The sequence below is a fragment of the Bos mutus genome, chromosome 24 (genome assembly GCF_027580195.1).
Source record: "Bos mutus isolate GX-2022 chromosome 24, NWIPB_WYAK_1.1, whole genome shotgun sequence".
Classification (NCBI taxonomy): Eukaryota; Metazoa; Chordata; class Mammalia; order Artiodactyla; family Bovidae; genus Bos; species Bos mutus.
The window spans coordinates 38,256,972-38,275,456 of record NC_091640.1 but is presented as its reverse complement, the minus strand read 5'-3'; the positions used below and the strand labels follow the sequence as shown (position 1 = coordinate 38,275,456).

The 18,485-nt window shown below is 39.7% G+C and overlaps 1 protein-coding gene across 1 annotated transcript in view; it reads left to right on the top strand.

The window, feature by feature from the left end:
- The window catches only part of DLGAP1 (DLG associated protein 1), a 678,150-nt gene that overhangs the window by 89,211 nt on the left and 570,454 nt on the right, over positions 1-18,485 (top strand). The gene's annotated exons all lie outside the window — the stretch shown is intronic.

Genomic DNA, 18,485 nt, shown 5'->3' with positions numbered 1-18,485 from the left:
TAATCTGCCTGCAATACTGGAGAGCCAGGTTAGGTCACTGAGTTGGGAAGATCCCTGGAGAAGGGAATTGTTACCCACTCCAGTATTCTTGCCTGGAGAATTCCATGGACCACCAGAGGAGCCTGGTGGGTTATAGTCCACAAGGTTGCACCTTAAGCCACATTAACCTTCAGTTGCGCTTCTTTCAAGTATGAAGAATGTTTTTGAATGTGAGCAATCCATCAATAGAGTAAGACATCAGATAAAATTTTCCTGTAACTAATATTGCATTCTTTACCAATGGCATCTGTTTATGTGTTAGGTGGCAGGAATTCTGGGGGTAGTTCTATGCCCAATTGTTTTCTCTTTGTGAAACTAATACATAAAATTAAGTAAATTAATGAGTAAATTTAGCCTAAGTATAACTAAACAAAGTATTGAGTTTAGTAACACCTTATGCTAAAATTTTGAGCTATTTGGTACACTCCAAATATTTTTTAAAGTATTTACTGATATCTACTATTTATAATAGACACGAGTCAATCTTGACTTACATCGAAAAGTAGACAGATGTTTGCATTCACTGTGCTTACAGCCTGTTCCATACTAACTTGTATATTTTATGGACATTTAATGTTCACTTCTTGCCTACTGATATTCTGCCTTCTCAATTGGGTATATTGATATTAGCTATGATTTAAATACTTTCTGTATTACTCATGGTTCTGGCAGGAAGTAAGTTGCACTCAGGTGGTTTAAATGAAGAAACTTTTCAAAGTAAAAGTCTACTTGTGGCGTGGTTGGCAGGACTAAGGAAACAAAAGATGTTGCAGCACCCAGAGAATAGCAACAGAAGGAAAAAGTTACATCTGTTAAAAACTAAGAAACAGGGGGATGAGCCCAGAGAGGACTAGAGCCTTAGAAGAGATCATTCAGTTGAAACGACAGTCTTTAAAAGTTACAATTGTTTCTAAAAATTTTGCCTGAGCAATGAATATGCAAGGAAGGAATACCTCAGTCTCTCTCACCCTACTTGCTGATCTGCTGTCCTGCAGATGCTTCTTACATACAATATCCAATCAGATGCCAACATAACAATATATCCTAGAGGTCAGCCACCCAGGTCTTCAAAGCAGAGCAAAGAAGTATGAAGAAGGGAGCTTGGAAAGGATTTTGAATAATGGGGGACAACCAGCATACCTTCGTATGAAATTGCTTTATAGGTAACAGGCATTCTGATCTTCTTAGGTCATACTGAAAATGTACATAAGTAGAAGAAAAAATTGTAGTTGTTTGAGATTTTTTTCAAATATTAATATAAATTGAAATAATTACAGTATCCCTGAATATGACATATATATTTCAGAAAATAGGTAAGTAATATAAAGTTAGTGATAAGTAATCTTGATGTAAGTGTTGACCATACAAAAAACAAACCCCAGTGGGTGGCCTCTTCAGGATCATGGACAGAGCTCACACAGTTGCTCTCTGGCTTTCAACAGTATATTGTGCATTTTCTATTTTTCTAGCTTAATTTCTCAAGTTATATTGAAATGATTGAAGCTATTGTCTGGTTTTATAAACATGTTATGAGATTACAGCTAAAAACTTAGTTAAAATGATCAGGCTCTTTGTTCTATATGTTTTCTCTCTTATGGCAGGACCTGTGAGCATCTGCCATGATGATCCTCTTAAGACTAAATCTCTTCTGTATATAAATTGTGAAAGATGATGTTTTGTGTTGCAGAACTGGGTGCTGGAAAAGTTTTTCACCACTACAGCTTCAAGAAAATTTGCATTTCTGGCACAATATTGTAATAATTTGGAGAAGCTTTTAGAACTATGGTAATGGCTTTAAATAGCAAGTGACCTTCAACTGTTGTTACATAATCTTGAGATTTATTAGGATCATTATAGATAATGCAATTCCAGATGACCTCACTAAGCACATTTTCCCAACTATATTGACTAGATCATTTCCTTTAAAACAAAAAAGTATAATACTGGGGTGTTTTGCATTTAGCCCATCTTGTCCACATACCAGCAAGACAGTAGGAGGGGCAAAATCACGTTTAGAATCAAACCCCATACCTGCCAGAGATGCTCAGAGGACCCAAACAAACGTTGTGTGCACCAGGACCCAGAGACCCCACAGAGACTGAGACAGAACTGTGTTTGAGCATCTCCTGCAGACGTACGGGTCAGCAGTGGCCTGCCACAGGGACAGGGGCTCTGGGTGCCGCAGACCTGGGTATGGCATAAGCCGTCTTGGAGGAGGTCACCATTATCCCCACCACAGAGCCGCCAGAACTTACACAGGACTGGGAAATAGACTCTTGGAGGCCACAAACAAAACCTTGTGCGCACCAGGACCCAGGAGAAAGGAGCAGTGACCCCATAAGAGACTGACCCAGACTTGCCCGTGAGTGTCCAGGAGTCGTTGGTGGAGGCATGGGTCGGTGGTGGCCTGCTGCAGGGTTGGGGGCTCTGTGTACAGCAGTGCGTGTGTGGGACCTTTTGAAGGAGGTCACCATTATCTTCATTACCTCCACCATAGTTTGGCCTCAGATCAAATAACAGGGAGGGAACACAGTCCCGCCTATCAACAGAAAATTGGGTTAAAGATTCACTGAGCATGGCCCATCAGAACAAGACCCAGTTTCCCCTCAATCAGTGTCTCCCATCAGGAAGCTTCCATAAGCCTCTTATCCTTCTCCATCAGAGGGCAGACAGAATGGAAATGACAATCACAGAAAACTAACCAATCTGATCACATGGACCACAGCCTTGTCTAACTCAGTGAAACTATGAGCCATGCCATGTAGGGTCAAGCAAGACTCACGGATCATGGTGGAGGGTTCTGACAAAACGTGATCCACTGGAGAAGGGAATGGCAAACCACTTCAGTATTCTTGCCTTGAGAACCCCATGAACAGTATGAAAAGGCAAAAAAGATAGGACACAAAGAGATGAACTCCCCAGGTTGGTAGGTGCCCAAAATGCTACTGGAGATCAGTGGAAAAATAACTCCAGAAAGAATGAAGAGATGGAGCCAAAGCAAAAGCAGTAGCCAGTTCTGGATGTGACTGGTGATAAAAGTAAAGTCCAATGCTGTAAAGAACACTATTACATAGGAACCTGGAATGTTAGGTCCATGAATCAAGGCAAATTGGAAGTGGTCAAACATGAGATGGCAAGAGCGAACATCGATAATTTAGGAATCAGCGAACTAAAATGGAATGGACTGAGTGAATTTAACTCAGATGACCAATATATCTACTACTGTGGGCAGGAATCCCTTAGAAGAAATGGAGTACCCATCACAGTAAACAAGAGTCTGAAATGCAGTACTTAGATGCAGTCTCAAAAGCGACAGAATGATCTCAGTTCGTTTCCAAGGCAAACCATTCAGTATCACAGTAATCCAAGTCTATGCCCTGACAAGTAACACTGATGAAGTTGAATGGTTCTGTGAAGACCTACAAGACCTTCTAGAACTAACCCAAAAAAGATGTCCTTTTCATTACAGGGGACTGGAGTGCAAAAGTAGGAGGTGAAGACATACCTGGAGTAACAGGCAAAATTGGCCTTGGAGTACAGAATGAAGGAGGGCAAAGGCTAATAGAGTTTTGCAAAGAGAACACACTGGTCATAGCAAACACCCTCCTCCAACAACACAAAAGAAGACTCTACACACGGACATCACCAGATAATAATACCAAAATCAGATTGATTATGTTATTTGCAGCCAAAGGTGGAGAAGCTCTATACAGTCAGCAAAAACAAAACTGGGAGCTGACTGTGGCTCAAATCATGAACTCCTTATTGCCAAATTCAGACTTAAATTGAAAAAAGTAGGGAAAACCACTAGACCATTCAGGTATGACCTAAATCAAATTCCTTACGATTATACAGTGGAAGTGAGAAATAGATTCAAGAGATTAGATCTGATAGATTGCCTGAAAAACTATGGACAGAGGTTCATGACATTGTACAGGAGACAGGAATCAGGACCATCCCCAAGAAAAAGAAATGCAAAAAAGCAAAATGGCTGTCTGAGGAGGCCTTACAAATAGCTGTGAAAAGACGAGAAGCAAAAAGCAAAGGATACCCAATTGAATGCAGAGGTCCAAAGAATAGCAAGGAGATATAAGAAAGTCTTCCTCAGGGATCAATGCAAAGAAATAGAGGAAAACAATAGAATGGGAAAGACTAGAGATCTCTTCAAGAAAATTAGAGATACCAAGGGAACATTTCATGCAAAGATGGGCTCGATAAAGGACAGAAATGGTATGGACCTAACAGAAGCAGAAAATATTAAGAAAAGGTGTCAAGAATACACAGAAGAACTGTACAAAAAAGATCTTCATGACCCAGATAATCATGATGGTGTGATCACTCACTAGAGCCAGACATCCTGGAATGTGAAGGCAAGTGGACCTTAGAAAGCATCACTACGAACAAAGCTAGTGGAGGTGATGGAATGCCAGTTGAGATTTCAGATTCTAAAAGATGATGCTGTGGAAGTGCTGCACTCAATATGTTAGCAAATTTGGAAAACTCAGCAGTGGCCACAGGACTGGAAAAGGTGAGTGTTCATTCCAATCCCAAAGAAAGGCAATGCCAAAGAATGCTCAAAGTACCACACAATTGCACTCATCTCACATGCTAGCAAAATAATGCTCAAAATTTTCCAAGCCAGGTTTCAGCAGTATGTGAACTGTGAACTTCCAGATTCAAACTGGATTTAGAAAAGGCAGAGGAACCAGAGATCAAATTGCCAACATCCTTTGGATCATCGAAAAAACAAGAGTTCCAGAAAAACATCTATTTCTGCTTTATTGACTACACCAAAGCCTTTGACTGTGTGGATGACAACAAATTGTGGAAAATTCTGAAAGAGATGGGAATACCAGACTACCTTACGTGCCTCCTGAGACCTCTGTATGCAGGTCAGGAAGCAACAGTTAGAACTGGACATGGAACAACAGACTGGTTCCAAATCGGGAAAGGAATACGTCAAGGCTGTATATTGTCACCCTGCTTATTTAACTTACATGCAGAGTACATCATGAGAAATGCTGGACTGGATGAAGCACAAGGTGGAATCAAGATTGTTGGGAAAAATATCAATAGCCTCAGATACGTAGATGATACCACCTTACAGCAGAAAGGAAAGAACTAAAGAGTCTCTTGATGAAACTGAAAGAGGAGAGAGAAAAAGTTGGCTTAAAACTCAACATTCAGAAAACTAAGATCATAACATCTGGTCCCATCACTTCATGGCAATTAGTTGGGGAAACAATGGAAACAGTGACAGATTTTATTTTGGGGAGCTCCAAAATCAACTGCAGTTGGTAACTGTAGCCATGAAATTAACAGATGCTTGCTCCTTGGAAGAAAAGTTGTGACCAACCTAGACAGCATATTCAAAAGCAGAGACATTACTTTGCCAACAAGGGTCAGTCTAGTCAAAGCCATGGTTTTTCCAGTAGTCATGTATGGATGTGAGAGTTGGACTGTTAAGAAAGCTAAGCACCAAAGAATTGATGCTTTTGAACTGTGGTGTTGGAGAAGACTCTTGAGAGTCCCGTGTATAGCAGGGAGAGCCAACCAGTCCATCATAATGAAATCAGTCCTGAATTGGAAGGACTGATGCTGAAGCTGAAGTTCCAATATTTTGGCCACCTGATGCGAAGAGCTGACTCATTTGAAAAGACCGTAATGCTGGGAAAGATTGAATATGGGTGGAGAAGGGGAAGCCAGAGGATAAGATGGTTGGATGGGACATGAGTTTGAGTAAACTCCGGGAGTTGGTGATGGACAGGAAGGACTGGCGTGCTGCAGTCCATGGGGTCACAGAGAGTCTGACATGACTGAGCTGAACTGTCCACATATCTCCTGGAGAAAGAAATGGCAACCCACTCCAGTATTCTTGCCTGAATAATCCCATGGACAGCGGAGCCTGATGGGCTACAGTCCATAGGGTCGCAAAGAGATGGACATGATTGAGTGACTGAGACACACACACATGTCCAGTTATCAGAAACACCCAATAATGCTATACTTCAGATCAGTGCATAGAAGGCTACAACTATTTTAGTGCAGAATTGTACACTAAGTCCCTAAACTAAAGGGTTTCAAAACATGAATCAGTTCTTGGAATTTTTCTATAATTTAGGAAATGTGAGGAAGACTAAATTAGGTCAGTTTTCCTTCCTAAAGAATTAATTATTTTAGTTCTCTGTAGACATGTCTCACTCAGTTGGAGAGAAGAAAGTTAAGTTTTATTAAGTGTTAGTCAAAAGAAAGCAATGTTTATAAAACAGCTGTTAAAGAAAAAATACACAAATTATTTATGTAATCTATACAGTTGTAAAAGAAAATGGTAACATTCTAGATGTATTCTATTCCCTTGATATTCTTTGTCACTCCGGTCTTGAATTATGTCCTTTTATTTTGCCTCCTATTAGCTTCTCCATAGTAGACATTACGTTTTTTTTCCAGTAACTGTTTGTGTAGATTTACCCACATATTTGCCACTTTCCTATCCCACATTATTCTTACATCTCAGATTCCATCTGGCAGCATTTTTCTTCTGCCTAAAATGTATCTTTTTAAATTACTTTTAGAGAGTAGCCACTGGCACTACATCTTCTTTAATTTTTATTTCATATGAATAAGTACCTAATTCTGTTTTGTTCTTGAAAGATATTTTCACTGATTATACAGTTCTAGGTTGAGCGTGTGTTCTTGTAGCCCCTTAAATATACAGTTCAACTAACTTTTGGCTGTCACTGTCATTTCTGAGAAATCAGCTGTTTATAGTCAATCCTCTAATGACAGACACCTTCTCTTTTCACTTTTCAAATTGTGTCTTACTCTGCAGTTCCACCCTGTGTGTAATTGTTATTTTTTTTTTATCATGCTAGGAATTTTTGTACCTTCTCAAAGGTACTCACCGTAAGAGTCAAAAACAGACATGGGCTCTGTATCATGAAGCTTGTGAAGAAATGAGAGAAAATGAAATAAATACTAGAAACAAACCTGGTTTTGGGTATATTGAATATGATGCATCTTGAAAGTTTTTAAGTGGAGGTACAAAGTGGATTATATATATATGTATGTGTGTGTGTGTGTGTATGTGTGTGTATGCATATATAAACTCAGAGAAATTTGGATTGAACATGTTAAGTTTGGACATTGTATAGATAAAGGAAGAAAATATCATAGATGATTGAGAGCTTAAAATCATTGTGTAGAGTGAGAAGAGATGAAGTCTTAGGATAGATCTTGAGAAATTCCACTATTCACTTGCCAAGGAAATGGGGAATGAAGACTGAGAGGAAGTAACAAGGAATTAGGGAGAAAACAGGAATAGTCTGTGTTCGCAGATTATAATACACTGTTTAACTAAGATGGCCCTGAAATCAGACTACAGTGGTTTGAGGAGTAAGGGAGAGCAAGAAAGTGGAGGCATGATGTCTTACGCAAGGCAGTGTAGGCTAAAGTATGAGGCAATAAAAAGCAATTTCGATGAGCACAAGATGACAAAGGTTGATTCGGTGCTCAACTGTTAATCCACTATGGGTTAATGTCAACTCTGCTGATGTCTTGAATCACTTAGAACTAGTAGTAAGTGGTGGCTATTATCAGGGACATTGTTGGTCTCATAGTGGGGAAAACAAAGAAAGTAACAGGACCATGCAATTGTTGTAGAAGCTTCTTCTTGCAAGTGTCACCTATCACATTCACATAAAAATGAAAGGAAAAGTGAAAGTGTTAGTTGCTCAGTTGTGTCCAGCTCTTTATGACCCCATGACTATAGCCTGCCAGACTCCTCCATCCATAGGATTTTTCAGGCAAAAATACTGGAGTGGATTGCCATTTCCTTCTCCAGGGGATCTTCCCAATCTAGGGATTGAACCCAGGTCTCCAGCATTGCAGGCAGACTCTACCATGTGAGCCACCAGGGAAGCCCCATGTTCACATCTAATTTCATTAACTAAAGAAAGTCACATGGCCAGACTTAATGTGAATGGGGAGGGAATATTTTCATTAAATATGTAATCTAATATGGTTAAAATCTCATGTGTATCGAATTTTTTTCCACTATTTTTAAGTGAGGACAGTGGGAAATGAGAGACCATATGATTGAGAGGTTTTTTATGCGAGATAATTAATAGTGCTTAATTGCCATGTGAATGAATCTAGCTGTAAGAGAATTATTGACTGTATTGGGAAAACAGGGTCTGGTTGGTATTTTGAGGTTTCTAAGAAACAGGATCCAATTTATGAAGGGTGGCCCTGGCCCTAGATAGGAAAAGTTTCTCCCTCAGTAATGAAACAAAATTTTAAAAAGGGATAAGAACTCCTCTAAATAGATTTGTAGGTTTTTTAGAGCGTGCTAGATAGAATCCCAATATATATGAGATTTTCTCTTTGCTTTGTGAAGTAGAATACAAGAAATATACAAAGACAATGGGGGAAATTAAGGAAGGTGTCCTACATCTAGGAAAGTGGAGAAGTTTTGAAATACTGTGGAGAAGACTAGAAAGAATGGAACAAAAGATATACTCAAATTGCTAAATGGTCCTGAGAATAAATTTGATTTTTCTGATTATAAATTTACAGTGTCATCATCTACCCTCTTGTTTTTTTTCTCTTGCTATATTTGCTCAGGTGCAGGAAGAATAAGGCAGTTGAATTGTATTCATCCAGTTGGGGTCTTGCCAGATGGAAGTGAAGAAATAAGAAGGGCAAAGGATATTAAGTTCTTGGCAAGAGTGTAATTGAAATTATGACCCATGAAATCTAAGCTGAAAAGAGTGCAGCTGAAATACGAAAGATCTGATGCACTGAGATGAAGGCAGATCAAACTGGAGATTGATGATGAGGGAACAGTAGATGTTATCCAACATATAAACTCAGAGAAGAGGTATAGGAAGTGAGTGGCTTACAGTCAGTCATTTGGGATTTGAGGAGTTTAGGGTGGTGACAAGTTTTAGAATGTGAAGAAGTGGGTGGATTAGGAGACTATGAAGTTGGATGGTTTACCCACTGTGTTCTGAAGACATAGGAGAGAGCCTGTGTGCTGCTGACAATAGCTTTGGTGAATAAAGAGTGATCTGGTTATCTTTAGCTTCTGGTGACAAGAAGAGAGACTTACTGGACTTCCAGAATATCATACTTTTCAATGAATAGTTCTTTTTCCCCAAGAAACTTGGAGGAGTAATTGTAGATAGAAACAGAGAACAAAAAAAAATCTAATCTTCAGAAAAAGCACTTGACAAAATCCAACACCCGTTCATGATAAAGAAAACTATCAGCAAGCTAGGAATATAGAGAAATTCTTCAACTTGATAAGAACCTCTACAAACTTCCCATAGCTAACATTATACTTAATGGTGAGAAACTAGAAGCTTTTATCCTTAAAACTGAGACCAAGCCAGTAATCTCCACCACTCCTACTCATTACTGTACTGGAAGTCCCTGCTAATGAAATAAGACTAAAAAGGGAATAAAATTCATACAAACTGAGGAAGATGAAATAAAATTCATACACATCGAGAAAGAGGAAATAAAGCTGTCTCTTCACAGATGACATGATTGTCTACGTAGAAAATCACAAAAAGAATTGACAAAAGCACTAGTGGAACTAATAAGCAATTATATCAAGGTTACAAGATATAATATTAATGTACAAAAGTCATCTTTTTAATATACCAGCAATGAACAGTTGGAATTTGAAACTTAAAATACAGTAGCATTTAAATTAGCACCAGAAAACTTAAAATACTTAGATATAAATCTAAAAACCATGTTCAGAATTTGTATGAGGAAAACTATAAGCCCTGATGAAAGAAATCAAAGGTCTAAATAGATGGGTATCCCATGTCCATGGATAGGAAGAGTCTCTATGGTTAAGACTCCTTTCCTTTCTAATTTGGTCAGGCAATTTAACAGAATCCAAATAAATTCCCAGCAAGTTTTTTGGGGGCTATCTACCAACTGATTCTAAAGTATGCATGGAAAGGCAAAAGGTCAAGAATAGCCAATACGATACTAAAGAAAAAGAACAAAGCCAGAGAACTGACAAATTAATACTGCTTGACTTCAAAACTTAATATAAAGCTATGGTAAGTGAGATGGCATAGTGGTGGTAAAAGAATAGAAATAATACATCAATGGAATAAAATAGAGAGTCCAGAAATAGATTTATCCATTTATAATCAACTGACATTTTACAAGAGAGAAAAAGCAGTTCGATGGAGGCAGAATTGACTTTTCAACAGATGGTATCTTAACAATTGGACATGCATATACAAAAATAATAATCTATACAGACCTTACACTTTTCACAAAAAAATAAGTAAAAATGGATCATAGACAAAAATGTAAATCACAAAACTATAATACTTCTAGAAATTAACAAGAGAGTAAGCTAGGTGACCTTGGATTTGATGATGATTTTTTAGATGTAGTACCAAAAGCACCATCTATGGAAGAAAATATTAAGTTGGGATTTACTAAAATGAAAAACATCTGTTCTGTTGAAGACATTGTCAAGAGAAGAAAAGCCACAGACTGAGGGAAAATATTTGCAAAAGATGTATCTAATAAAGGACTATTATATAAAATATACAAAGAACTCTTAAAACCCACACAGTCTGAATTTAAAAATGAGCAAACGACTAGAACAGATACTGCAGGAAAGAATATATACAGATGGCAAATAATCATATCAAAAGATGCTCCATGTCTTGTATCATGCTTTGTTTTTATTTAGTCACTAAGTGTATCTGATTCTTTGTGACCCATAGACTGTAGCCCGCCAGGCTCCTCTGTCCATGGAATTCTCCAGGAAGGAATATTGGAGTGAGTTGCCATTTCCTTCTCCAGGGGATCTTCCCAGACCCAGGCATTGAACCCATGTCTCCTGCATTTAGAGCTGGGTTCTTCCACTGAGCCACCAGGGAAACCCATCATCATGCCTTAGGGAAATGCAAATTAAAACAGTTACCACTACATCTTAGAATGGCCAAAATTCAGAACACAGGCAACACCAACTGCTGGTGAGGATATGGATTAATATGAACAACATTCATTGCTAGTAGGAATGCAAAACAGTATATGGGCAGTTTTTTAATAAAAAATATATTTTTAGCATATGATCCAGTAATTGTGCTCCCAAATGAGTAGAAAACCAACATCCACACAAAAACGTGCCCACAGATGTTTATAGCAGCTTGTTCACAATTGCCAAAACTTGGAAGCAACCAAGATATCCTTGAGTAGTGAACGCATAAATAAATGATAGAATATCAGGCAATAAAATAATATTCACTGCTGAAAATATGATCTATTAAGCCATGAAAAGACACAGAGTAACATTAATTGCATATTATTAAGTAAAAGAAGCCAGACTGAAAAGATGGCATGCTATATAATTTCAATTATAGTTGGCCCTTGAACAAAGCAGGGGTTAGGGTTGCTGACCTTCTTTGCAATAAAAAATCTGAGTATAACTTACAGTTAGTCCTTCATATATACGATTCTTCCCCCGACTCTGCAGTTCCACATCCATGGATCCACCCAATAGCAGATCATGTAGTGGTGTAGTATTTACTATTGAAAAAAACATGGTTATAAGACAACCTATGCAGTTCAAGATCTGCTGTTGAAAAAAGCAAGAGAGTTCTAGAAAAATATCTGCTTCATTGACTACACTAAAGCCTTTGATTGTGGATCACAACAAACTGGAAAACTCTTAAAGTGATGGGAATACCAGGCCACCTTACCTGCCTCCTGAGAAATCCGTATGCAGGTCAAGAAACAACAGTTAGAACTGGACATGGAACAATGGACTGGTTCCAGATTGGGAAAGGAGTACATCAAGGCTCTATATTGTCACTCCGCTTATTTAACTTATATGCAGAACACATGATGTGAAATGCCGGGCTGGATGAAACACAAGCTAGAATCAAGATTGCTGGGAGATATACCAGTAACCTCAGATATGCAGATAGCACCACCCTTGTGGCAGAAAGCAAAGAGGAACTAGAGAGCCTCTTGATGAAAGTGAAAGAGGAGAGTGAAAAAGCTGGCTTAAAATTCAGCATTCAGAAAACAAAGATCATGGCATGCGGTCCCATCACTTATGGCAAATAGATGGGGAAACAAAGGAAACAGTGACAGACTTTGTTTTCTTGGGCTCCAAAATCACTGCAGATGGTGACTGCAGCCATGAAATTAAAAGTTGCTTGCTCCTTGGAAGAAAAGCTTTGACCAACCTAGACAGCATATTAAAATTCAGAGACATTACTTTGCCAACAAAGGTCCATCTAGGCTATGGTTTTTCCAGTAGTCATGTATGGATGTAAGATTTGGACTATAAAGAAAGCTGAGTGCCAAGAATTGATGCTTTTGAACCGTGTTTTTGGAGAAGACTCTTGAGAGTCCCTTGAACTGCCAGGAGATACAACCAATAAATCCTAAAGGAAATCAGTCTTGAATATTCATTGGAAGGAGTGATGCTGAAGCTCCAATACTTTGGCCACCTGATGCGAAGAACTGACTGATTGGAAAAGACCCTGATGCTGGGAAAGATTGAAGGTGGGAAGAGAAGGGGATGACAGAGGCTGAGATGGTTGCATGGCATCACTGACTCAGATGGACATGAGTTTGAGCAAGCTCCAGGAGTTACTGATGGACAGGGAAGCCCGGTGTGTGCTGTAGTCCATAGAGTTGCAAAGAGTCAGACATGACTGAGCAACTGAACTAATGCAATTCAAACCCATGTGGTACAAAGGCCAACTATAAATGATGCTCTGAAGAAGGTAAAACTATGGAGACAGTTAAAAGGTCACTGGTTGCCAGGAATTCTTGGAGAGTGAAGGAGGAATGAGTAAGACAGCGCACAGACAATGTTTGGGGCACTGAAACTATTCTGCAAGATACTGTGATGGTGGATGCATGTCATAGACATGTGAAAACCCATAGACTGTAAAACAAAGAATGAACCTTAATGCAAGCTATAGACGTTGGTGATTGATAACATGTCAGTGTTGGTTCATCAGTTGTAACAAATGGACCATGCTAATGGGAGATGTTAATTATAGGGGAAACCGTGGAGGATGAGAAGGGGACTTTGTATACTTTCTGTTGAATTTTTCTATAAACCTTGAACTGCTCCAACAATAGTGTATCAACATGAAAAATCAATACTAATCCAATTCCTTAACCCACCGTTTGGAAGAATCAGATAGCTATTACCTCCTCTTAAGTGTTTTGTACTTGTCTCAAAAACCAAATCTTCCAATGATAGAGGCAAGGTACACAAGCAAAACTCATTCATTTTATTCAGTGTATATTAAGCTATGATATATGTCTTAATGCTCAGCAAAATAAACGTGAATGTGTCTAGAGATGTTTGTGTATGACATGGCATGTGTCTCTCCTAAGTATTTGAAATACTCCTTAAACAGTTCATGAGTATGGATAAAAGATAATAAGGAAGAAAAGTAAAGAGAAAGAACAGCTAACTTACTATCAGTTGGTAAGAGGCAGTGAATGTGCGGAAGCAGCATGTTGTAAAGTTGCTCCAGGCATATTCCTTTTTGTTTCTCCTTTGGTATAAACCCTGACTCGGTCCAGTGAATTCCCAATGTCCTTCCTCCTTCCAAAACCAATTCCTACTCACATGCTTGGCGAAGAAAAGCCACACTGACCTGCAGAGAGGCTGCCCTGCCAGCAACGTGATGTTTTACCTTTGCTGTGGAAACTGCATTAGAGCTTGTTTTAAAAACATATCAAGCCATTATTTGTGTGTTTAATACCTGCCAACATCCTTGGCAGAGAAAGGATGCTCTAGATTAGAGCTGAGCCTCATCACTTTTGGCCAGTAAGTGAGCCAATCTGTTTTAATGATGGGGCGGGGCAGGAAAATGTGCCTTTTACTTGCCACGTAGAACCAGAAATACTGACTTAAGTAGCAGAATGGTGGCTTTATTTCCAAGAGTATTTACTTTGCAGGCTTATTTGGTCAGTCAGTTTAATAAAAGCACGCAGTGTAGCTGGCAGAAACCTGGGTCTTATGAATGTACAAAAAATGAGACTCTGTGTACCCTTTCAGTATCTGTTCATATGTTCAGTCTTTCTCTCGACAGTCCTAGAAGTTGTGTGAATTTTTCTTTGAATATTGACATAGGTCATTGTTAGTAGCATAAATGCTACATAAAATAGCGTTTTGTCCTACCTAGCCTTTGTTTTGGAGAAGGAAATGGCAACCCACTCCAGTGTTCTTGCCTGGAGAATCCCATGGACGGAGAAGCCTGGTAGGCTGCAGTCCATGGGGTCGCACAGAGTCAGACATGACTGAAGCGATTTAGCAGCAGCAGCAGCCTTTGTTTTAAGATATTTTATCATGATCTCTCTCAGTTGGTGTACATCTAGATAATATCCTTGTTTTTCATAACATTTAAGCTTTTTAAAATCAGGGGTGCTAATTAAATGTATACAATAAAAATAATTTTTATATATGGCAGAGTTTTTATGTATTTTAGAAGAGTTTATCATATTCTCTGTTAGGTATAATAGGATATGAATAGCACAAAATTATTTTGCATCTTACATAAATGGTGTGTGTGTGTGTTCAATCACTCAGTCATGTCCAACTCTTTGTGACCTATGAACTGTAGCCTGCCAGGTTCCTCTCTCCATGGAATTTTCCAGGCAAGAACACTGGAGTGGGTTGCCATTTCCTTCTCTAGAGGATCTTCCCAACCTAGGGATTGAACCCCTGTCTCCTACATTGGCAGACGGTTCTTTACCACCACGCCACCTGAGAAGTCCACATAAAAGGTGGCTGGTGCAAAATACAATGAAATAAAGAGAATGATAAGAATGCATCTGATATTATAGTAAAATAAATCACAGCTTTCCTGATAAATTAGCCTGAATTTTCCACTTCTCTTTCCTTAACTGTTTGTAAGTCTAAAGTGTTTATTTTATTGTGCATTTCCTTATCAGAAGAAAGACACTATCAATAATTGCATTATAATCCTAACAATTAAAGTAAAAATTCTGGCGTGTGTATGTTTTGTTCTGTTGGGGTTCCTTCCCTGAATGAACCAGATAATTAATCATATTCTCCAGAGTGGAAAATTGGCCTGATTAGACCAAGGTCAAAATGCAGTTCACTGCTAAGGTTAATTAATTCCAGTCTCCTGGCTAAATTAATAACTAGTTTAGCCATCCAGTGGTCAACATGTATGAGATCGTGATTTGCATTTGTATTAGGTGGATTCAGGGTAGGAAGGTATATAGGGCTTTTCTCTACTCATTGCACGCTATAAATCAATGCTGAATTTATCACAGATGGCATTGAAATTAGAAATGTGTGTTTGCACACTCTGCTTCCACCTGTTACTGAACCAAAGTCAGGTCTGCTTGCTCATGTGCAGTAAAGCCAATCTACTGACACCTGGCTGTGGGGAAGGAAAATACAGTGTTGACTGCAGGGCACCAAGCAAGGAGAAGGGGCAGCTCATGTTGAAAAGACCCAAATTCTTAGATGACTTTCTGGGAAGAGGTTTTAAATGCAGTGTTAGGGAGGGGGCTGCTGGGTGTGTGATCAGCTCATGGACAATTCTGGATTGATTGGCATCAAGATGAAGTTTCAAGGTCATCAGCCTCTAGTTTCAACCAGTCTAGGGTCTGTGTTCTGTGGTCAGCAGTTTTCATCTGGTGGCAGTCTGCTTCCTGTAAAAACAACTTAGGAGTGTGTGTCAGGTCTTCATGGCTTCAGGGAACTGGTAGCTTGGTCATTCTGCTATGTGGCTGGTTTATAGTCTATAAATTGTTACCAGCCTCCTGCTGCTGCTGCTGCTAAGTTGCTTCAGTCGTGTCCGACTCTGTGCGATCCCATAGACGGCAGCCCACCAGGCTCCCCCGTCCCTGGGATTCTCCAGGCAAGAACACTGGAGTGGGTTGCCATTTAATTGTTACCAGCCTCCTAGCCAACAGCTGTTCTTTGTTTCTACATCTTCTCATTTCCTAGTCATTAATTGTTTTTTTAATTTTTTTAATTGGAATGTAATTTCCTTAGAATGTTGTGTTCATCTCTGGTGTACAACAGCATGAATCAGCTATGCATATACATATATCTGCCCCCTTGTGAGCCTCCCTCCTACCCTTCTAAGTCATTACAGAGCATTGCGCTGAGCTCCCTGTGCTATATAGCAGCTTCCCACTAGCTATCTGTTTTACACATTGTAGTGTGTATGTGGGACTTCCGTGGAAGCTCAGTCCATAAAGAATCTGCCTGCAATGCAGAAGACTGGGTTCAATTCCTGGGTTGCGAAGATCCCCTGGAGAAAGAAATGGCAACCCTCTCCAGTATTCTTTCTTGGGAAATCCAAGAAAGGACAGAGGAGCCTGGCAGGCTATAGACCATGGGGTCGCAAAGAGTTTGGACATGACTAAGTGACTGCACCACCAGCACAAGCGTATATATGTCAGTGCTACTCTCTCAACTCATCCTGCCCTCTCTTTCTCCACTGCGTCTGCGAGTCCATTCTCGACATCTCCCTCTATCCCTGTCCTGAAGATAGGTTCATCTCTACCATTTTCCCAAATCCCACATATCTGCTTTGATACGCAGTATTTGTTTTTCTCGTTCTGACGTACTTCAGTCTGTGTAACAGGCTCTAGGGTCACCCATATCACTGCAGTTGACCCAATTTCATTCGTGTTTATGGTTGAACAATATTCCATTGTGTATGCATACCACATCCTCCTTACCCGTTCATCTGTAGATGGACACTTAGGTTGCTTCCATGTCCCGGCTATTGTAAGCAGTGCTGCCGTGAACTTTCGGGTACATGTATCTTTTTTGAGTTATGGTTTTCTCAGGGTATATGCCCAGTGGTGGGCTTGCTGGGTTATATGGTAGTTTTATGGAGGGGGCAGTTTTTTTTCTTCTTTCCTCGGATTTTTGTCACCTGAGGACAGTTACTGTTCTTTACTTCTCTTCCCACTATTGGGCAGCTTAATCACCATCCACAGCTATGTTGGGGTCTGTAGGATCTTCCTCCTCTCTGCCTATGGTAACCACCGTTTTACCTGCCACCTGAGGGCACGCCCGAATAGTTACCTGTTTTCACAACTCTCACCATCCCTCGCTCCCTTCTTCTCTCTTCCTCTGTCTTTCCCACTTCTGTTTCTCTCTCTCTCTCTTTCTCTGTCCCCCACCCCCACCCAGTTGGTCCTGGTGAGCAAGGGGACCATCTTCGTTATTTGGAGTTTAACGTTTGTGGAAATCAACATGTTTTCTCTTATTATCCCATTCCTCCTAAATTCCAATACTGTATTATGTTACTGGTGTGATGGAAACGGGCCCAAATGTGCTCCCACCTCCACCTGTGACTAAGACCCCAGCATTCAGTCAGTTAGGCTGAGGAAACACTGTTTTTGCATTGGTTCAAAATGTGTTTCCATGAACGTAAAGGAAAACAAACTATGATTCCATATGCTCTTTTCTATGATTTCATGCAAATATATGGTATTTCAGGTACACCGTGTCTCAACTTTGCTCGTCTCAGTTGGCTTAGAGACTTAATTATAATTTGTAATATTTTTCCATGAAAATTAGGTTCTCTGTTCCAAACACACAATTTATAAGTGAACTTTCAATCACAGCAGTGCAGGTGGAGACAGCCTGTACAGGAAATCGTAGTGGCAGAGATCGCTTGTTTTAGAATGCTTGCTTAGGTCATTGTGAAAGCAAGTCCACTGTGAAGGGAAAAGGGCAACATAGTGCTTTTGCAACCTATTGGCCCAAACCCCCTAAGTTCCAGGCACCTACATCTCAATAGGTCGAGAAATTAACTCTCTGCACTCCCTAGCCCACTGCGTTCCTCTGACATCTTCCAGTTGAGGTACCACCTTCCTCCCAGTCATCTTCACTAAGAACTCTGCATGGTCCTCTTGGTTCTGCCCCTCCAGATCTTCTGAAATAGGTGACTTCCCTCCACTTTCCCACAACTACAGTTTGAATTCAGTCACTACACAGCTTCCTTCTCTTGACCCTTTATGCTGATCTTTCACACTCTATGAGTTACCTTTTTTAATCAAGCAAAGTTTTAATCAGGTCAATTTCTTGCTTAGAAATTAGCAATCGGATGTGATTTCTCCTATTCTGGGCTTCCCTGGTGGCTCAGATGGTAAAGAATCTCCCTACAATGAAGATTCTTGATCCCTAGGTTGGGAAAATCCCCTGGAGAAGGGAATGGCTACCCACTCCAGTATTCTGGCCTGGAGAATTCCATTCAGAGCAGCTACAGTCCATGGGGGTTGCAAAGAGTCAGACACCACTAAGCGACTAACACTTTCACTTTATCCTGTTCTAAGACATCACTCATCTTTTTCAGAATTTTCCACAGTTTATTGTGATCCACATGGTCAAAGGCTTTGGCATAGTCAATAAAGCAGAAATAGATGTTTTT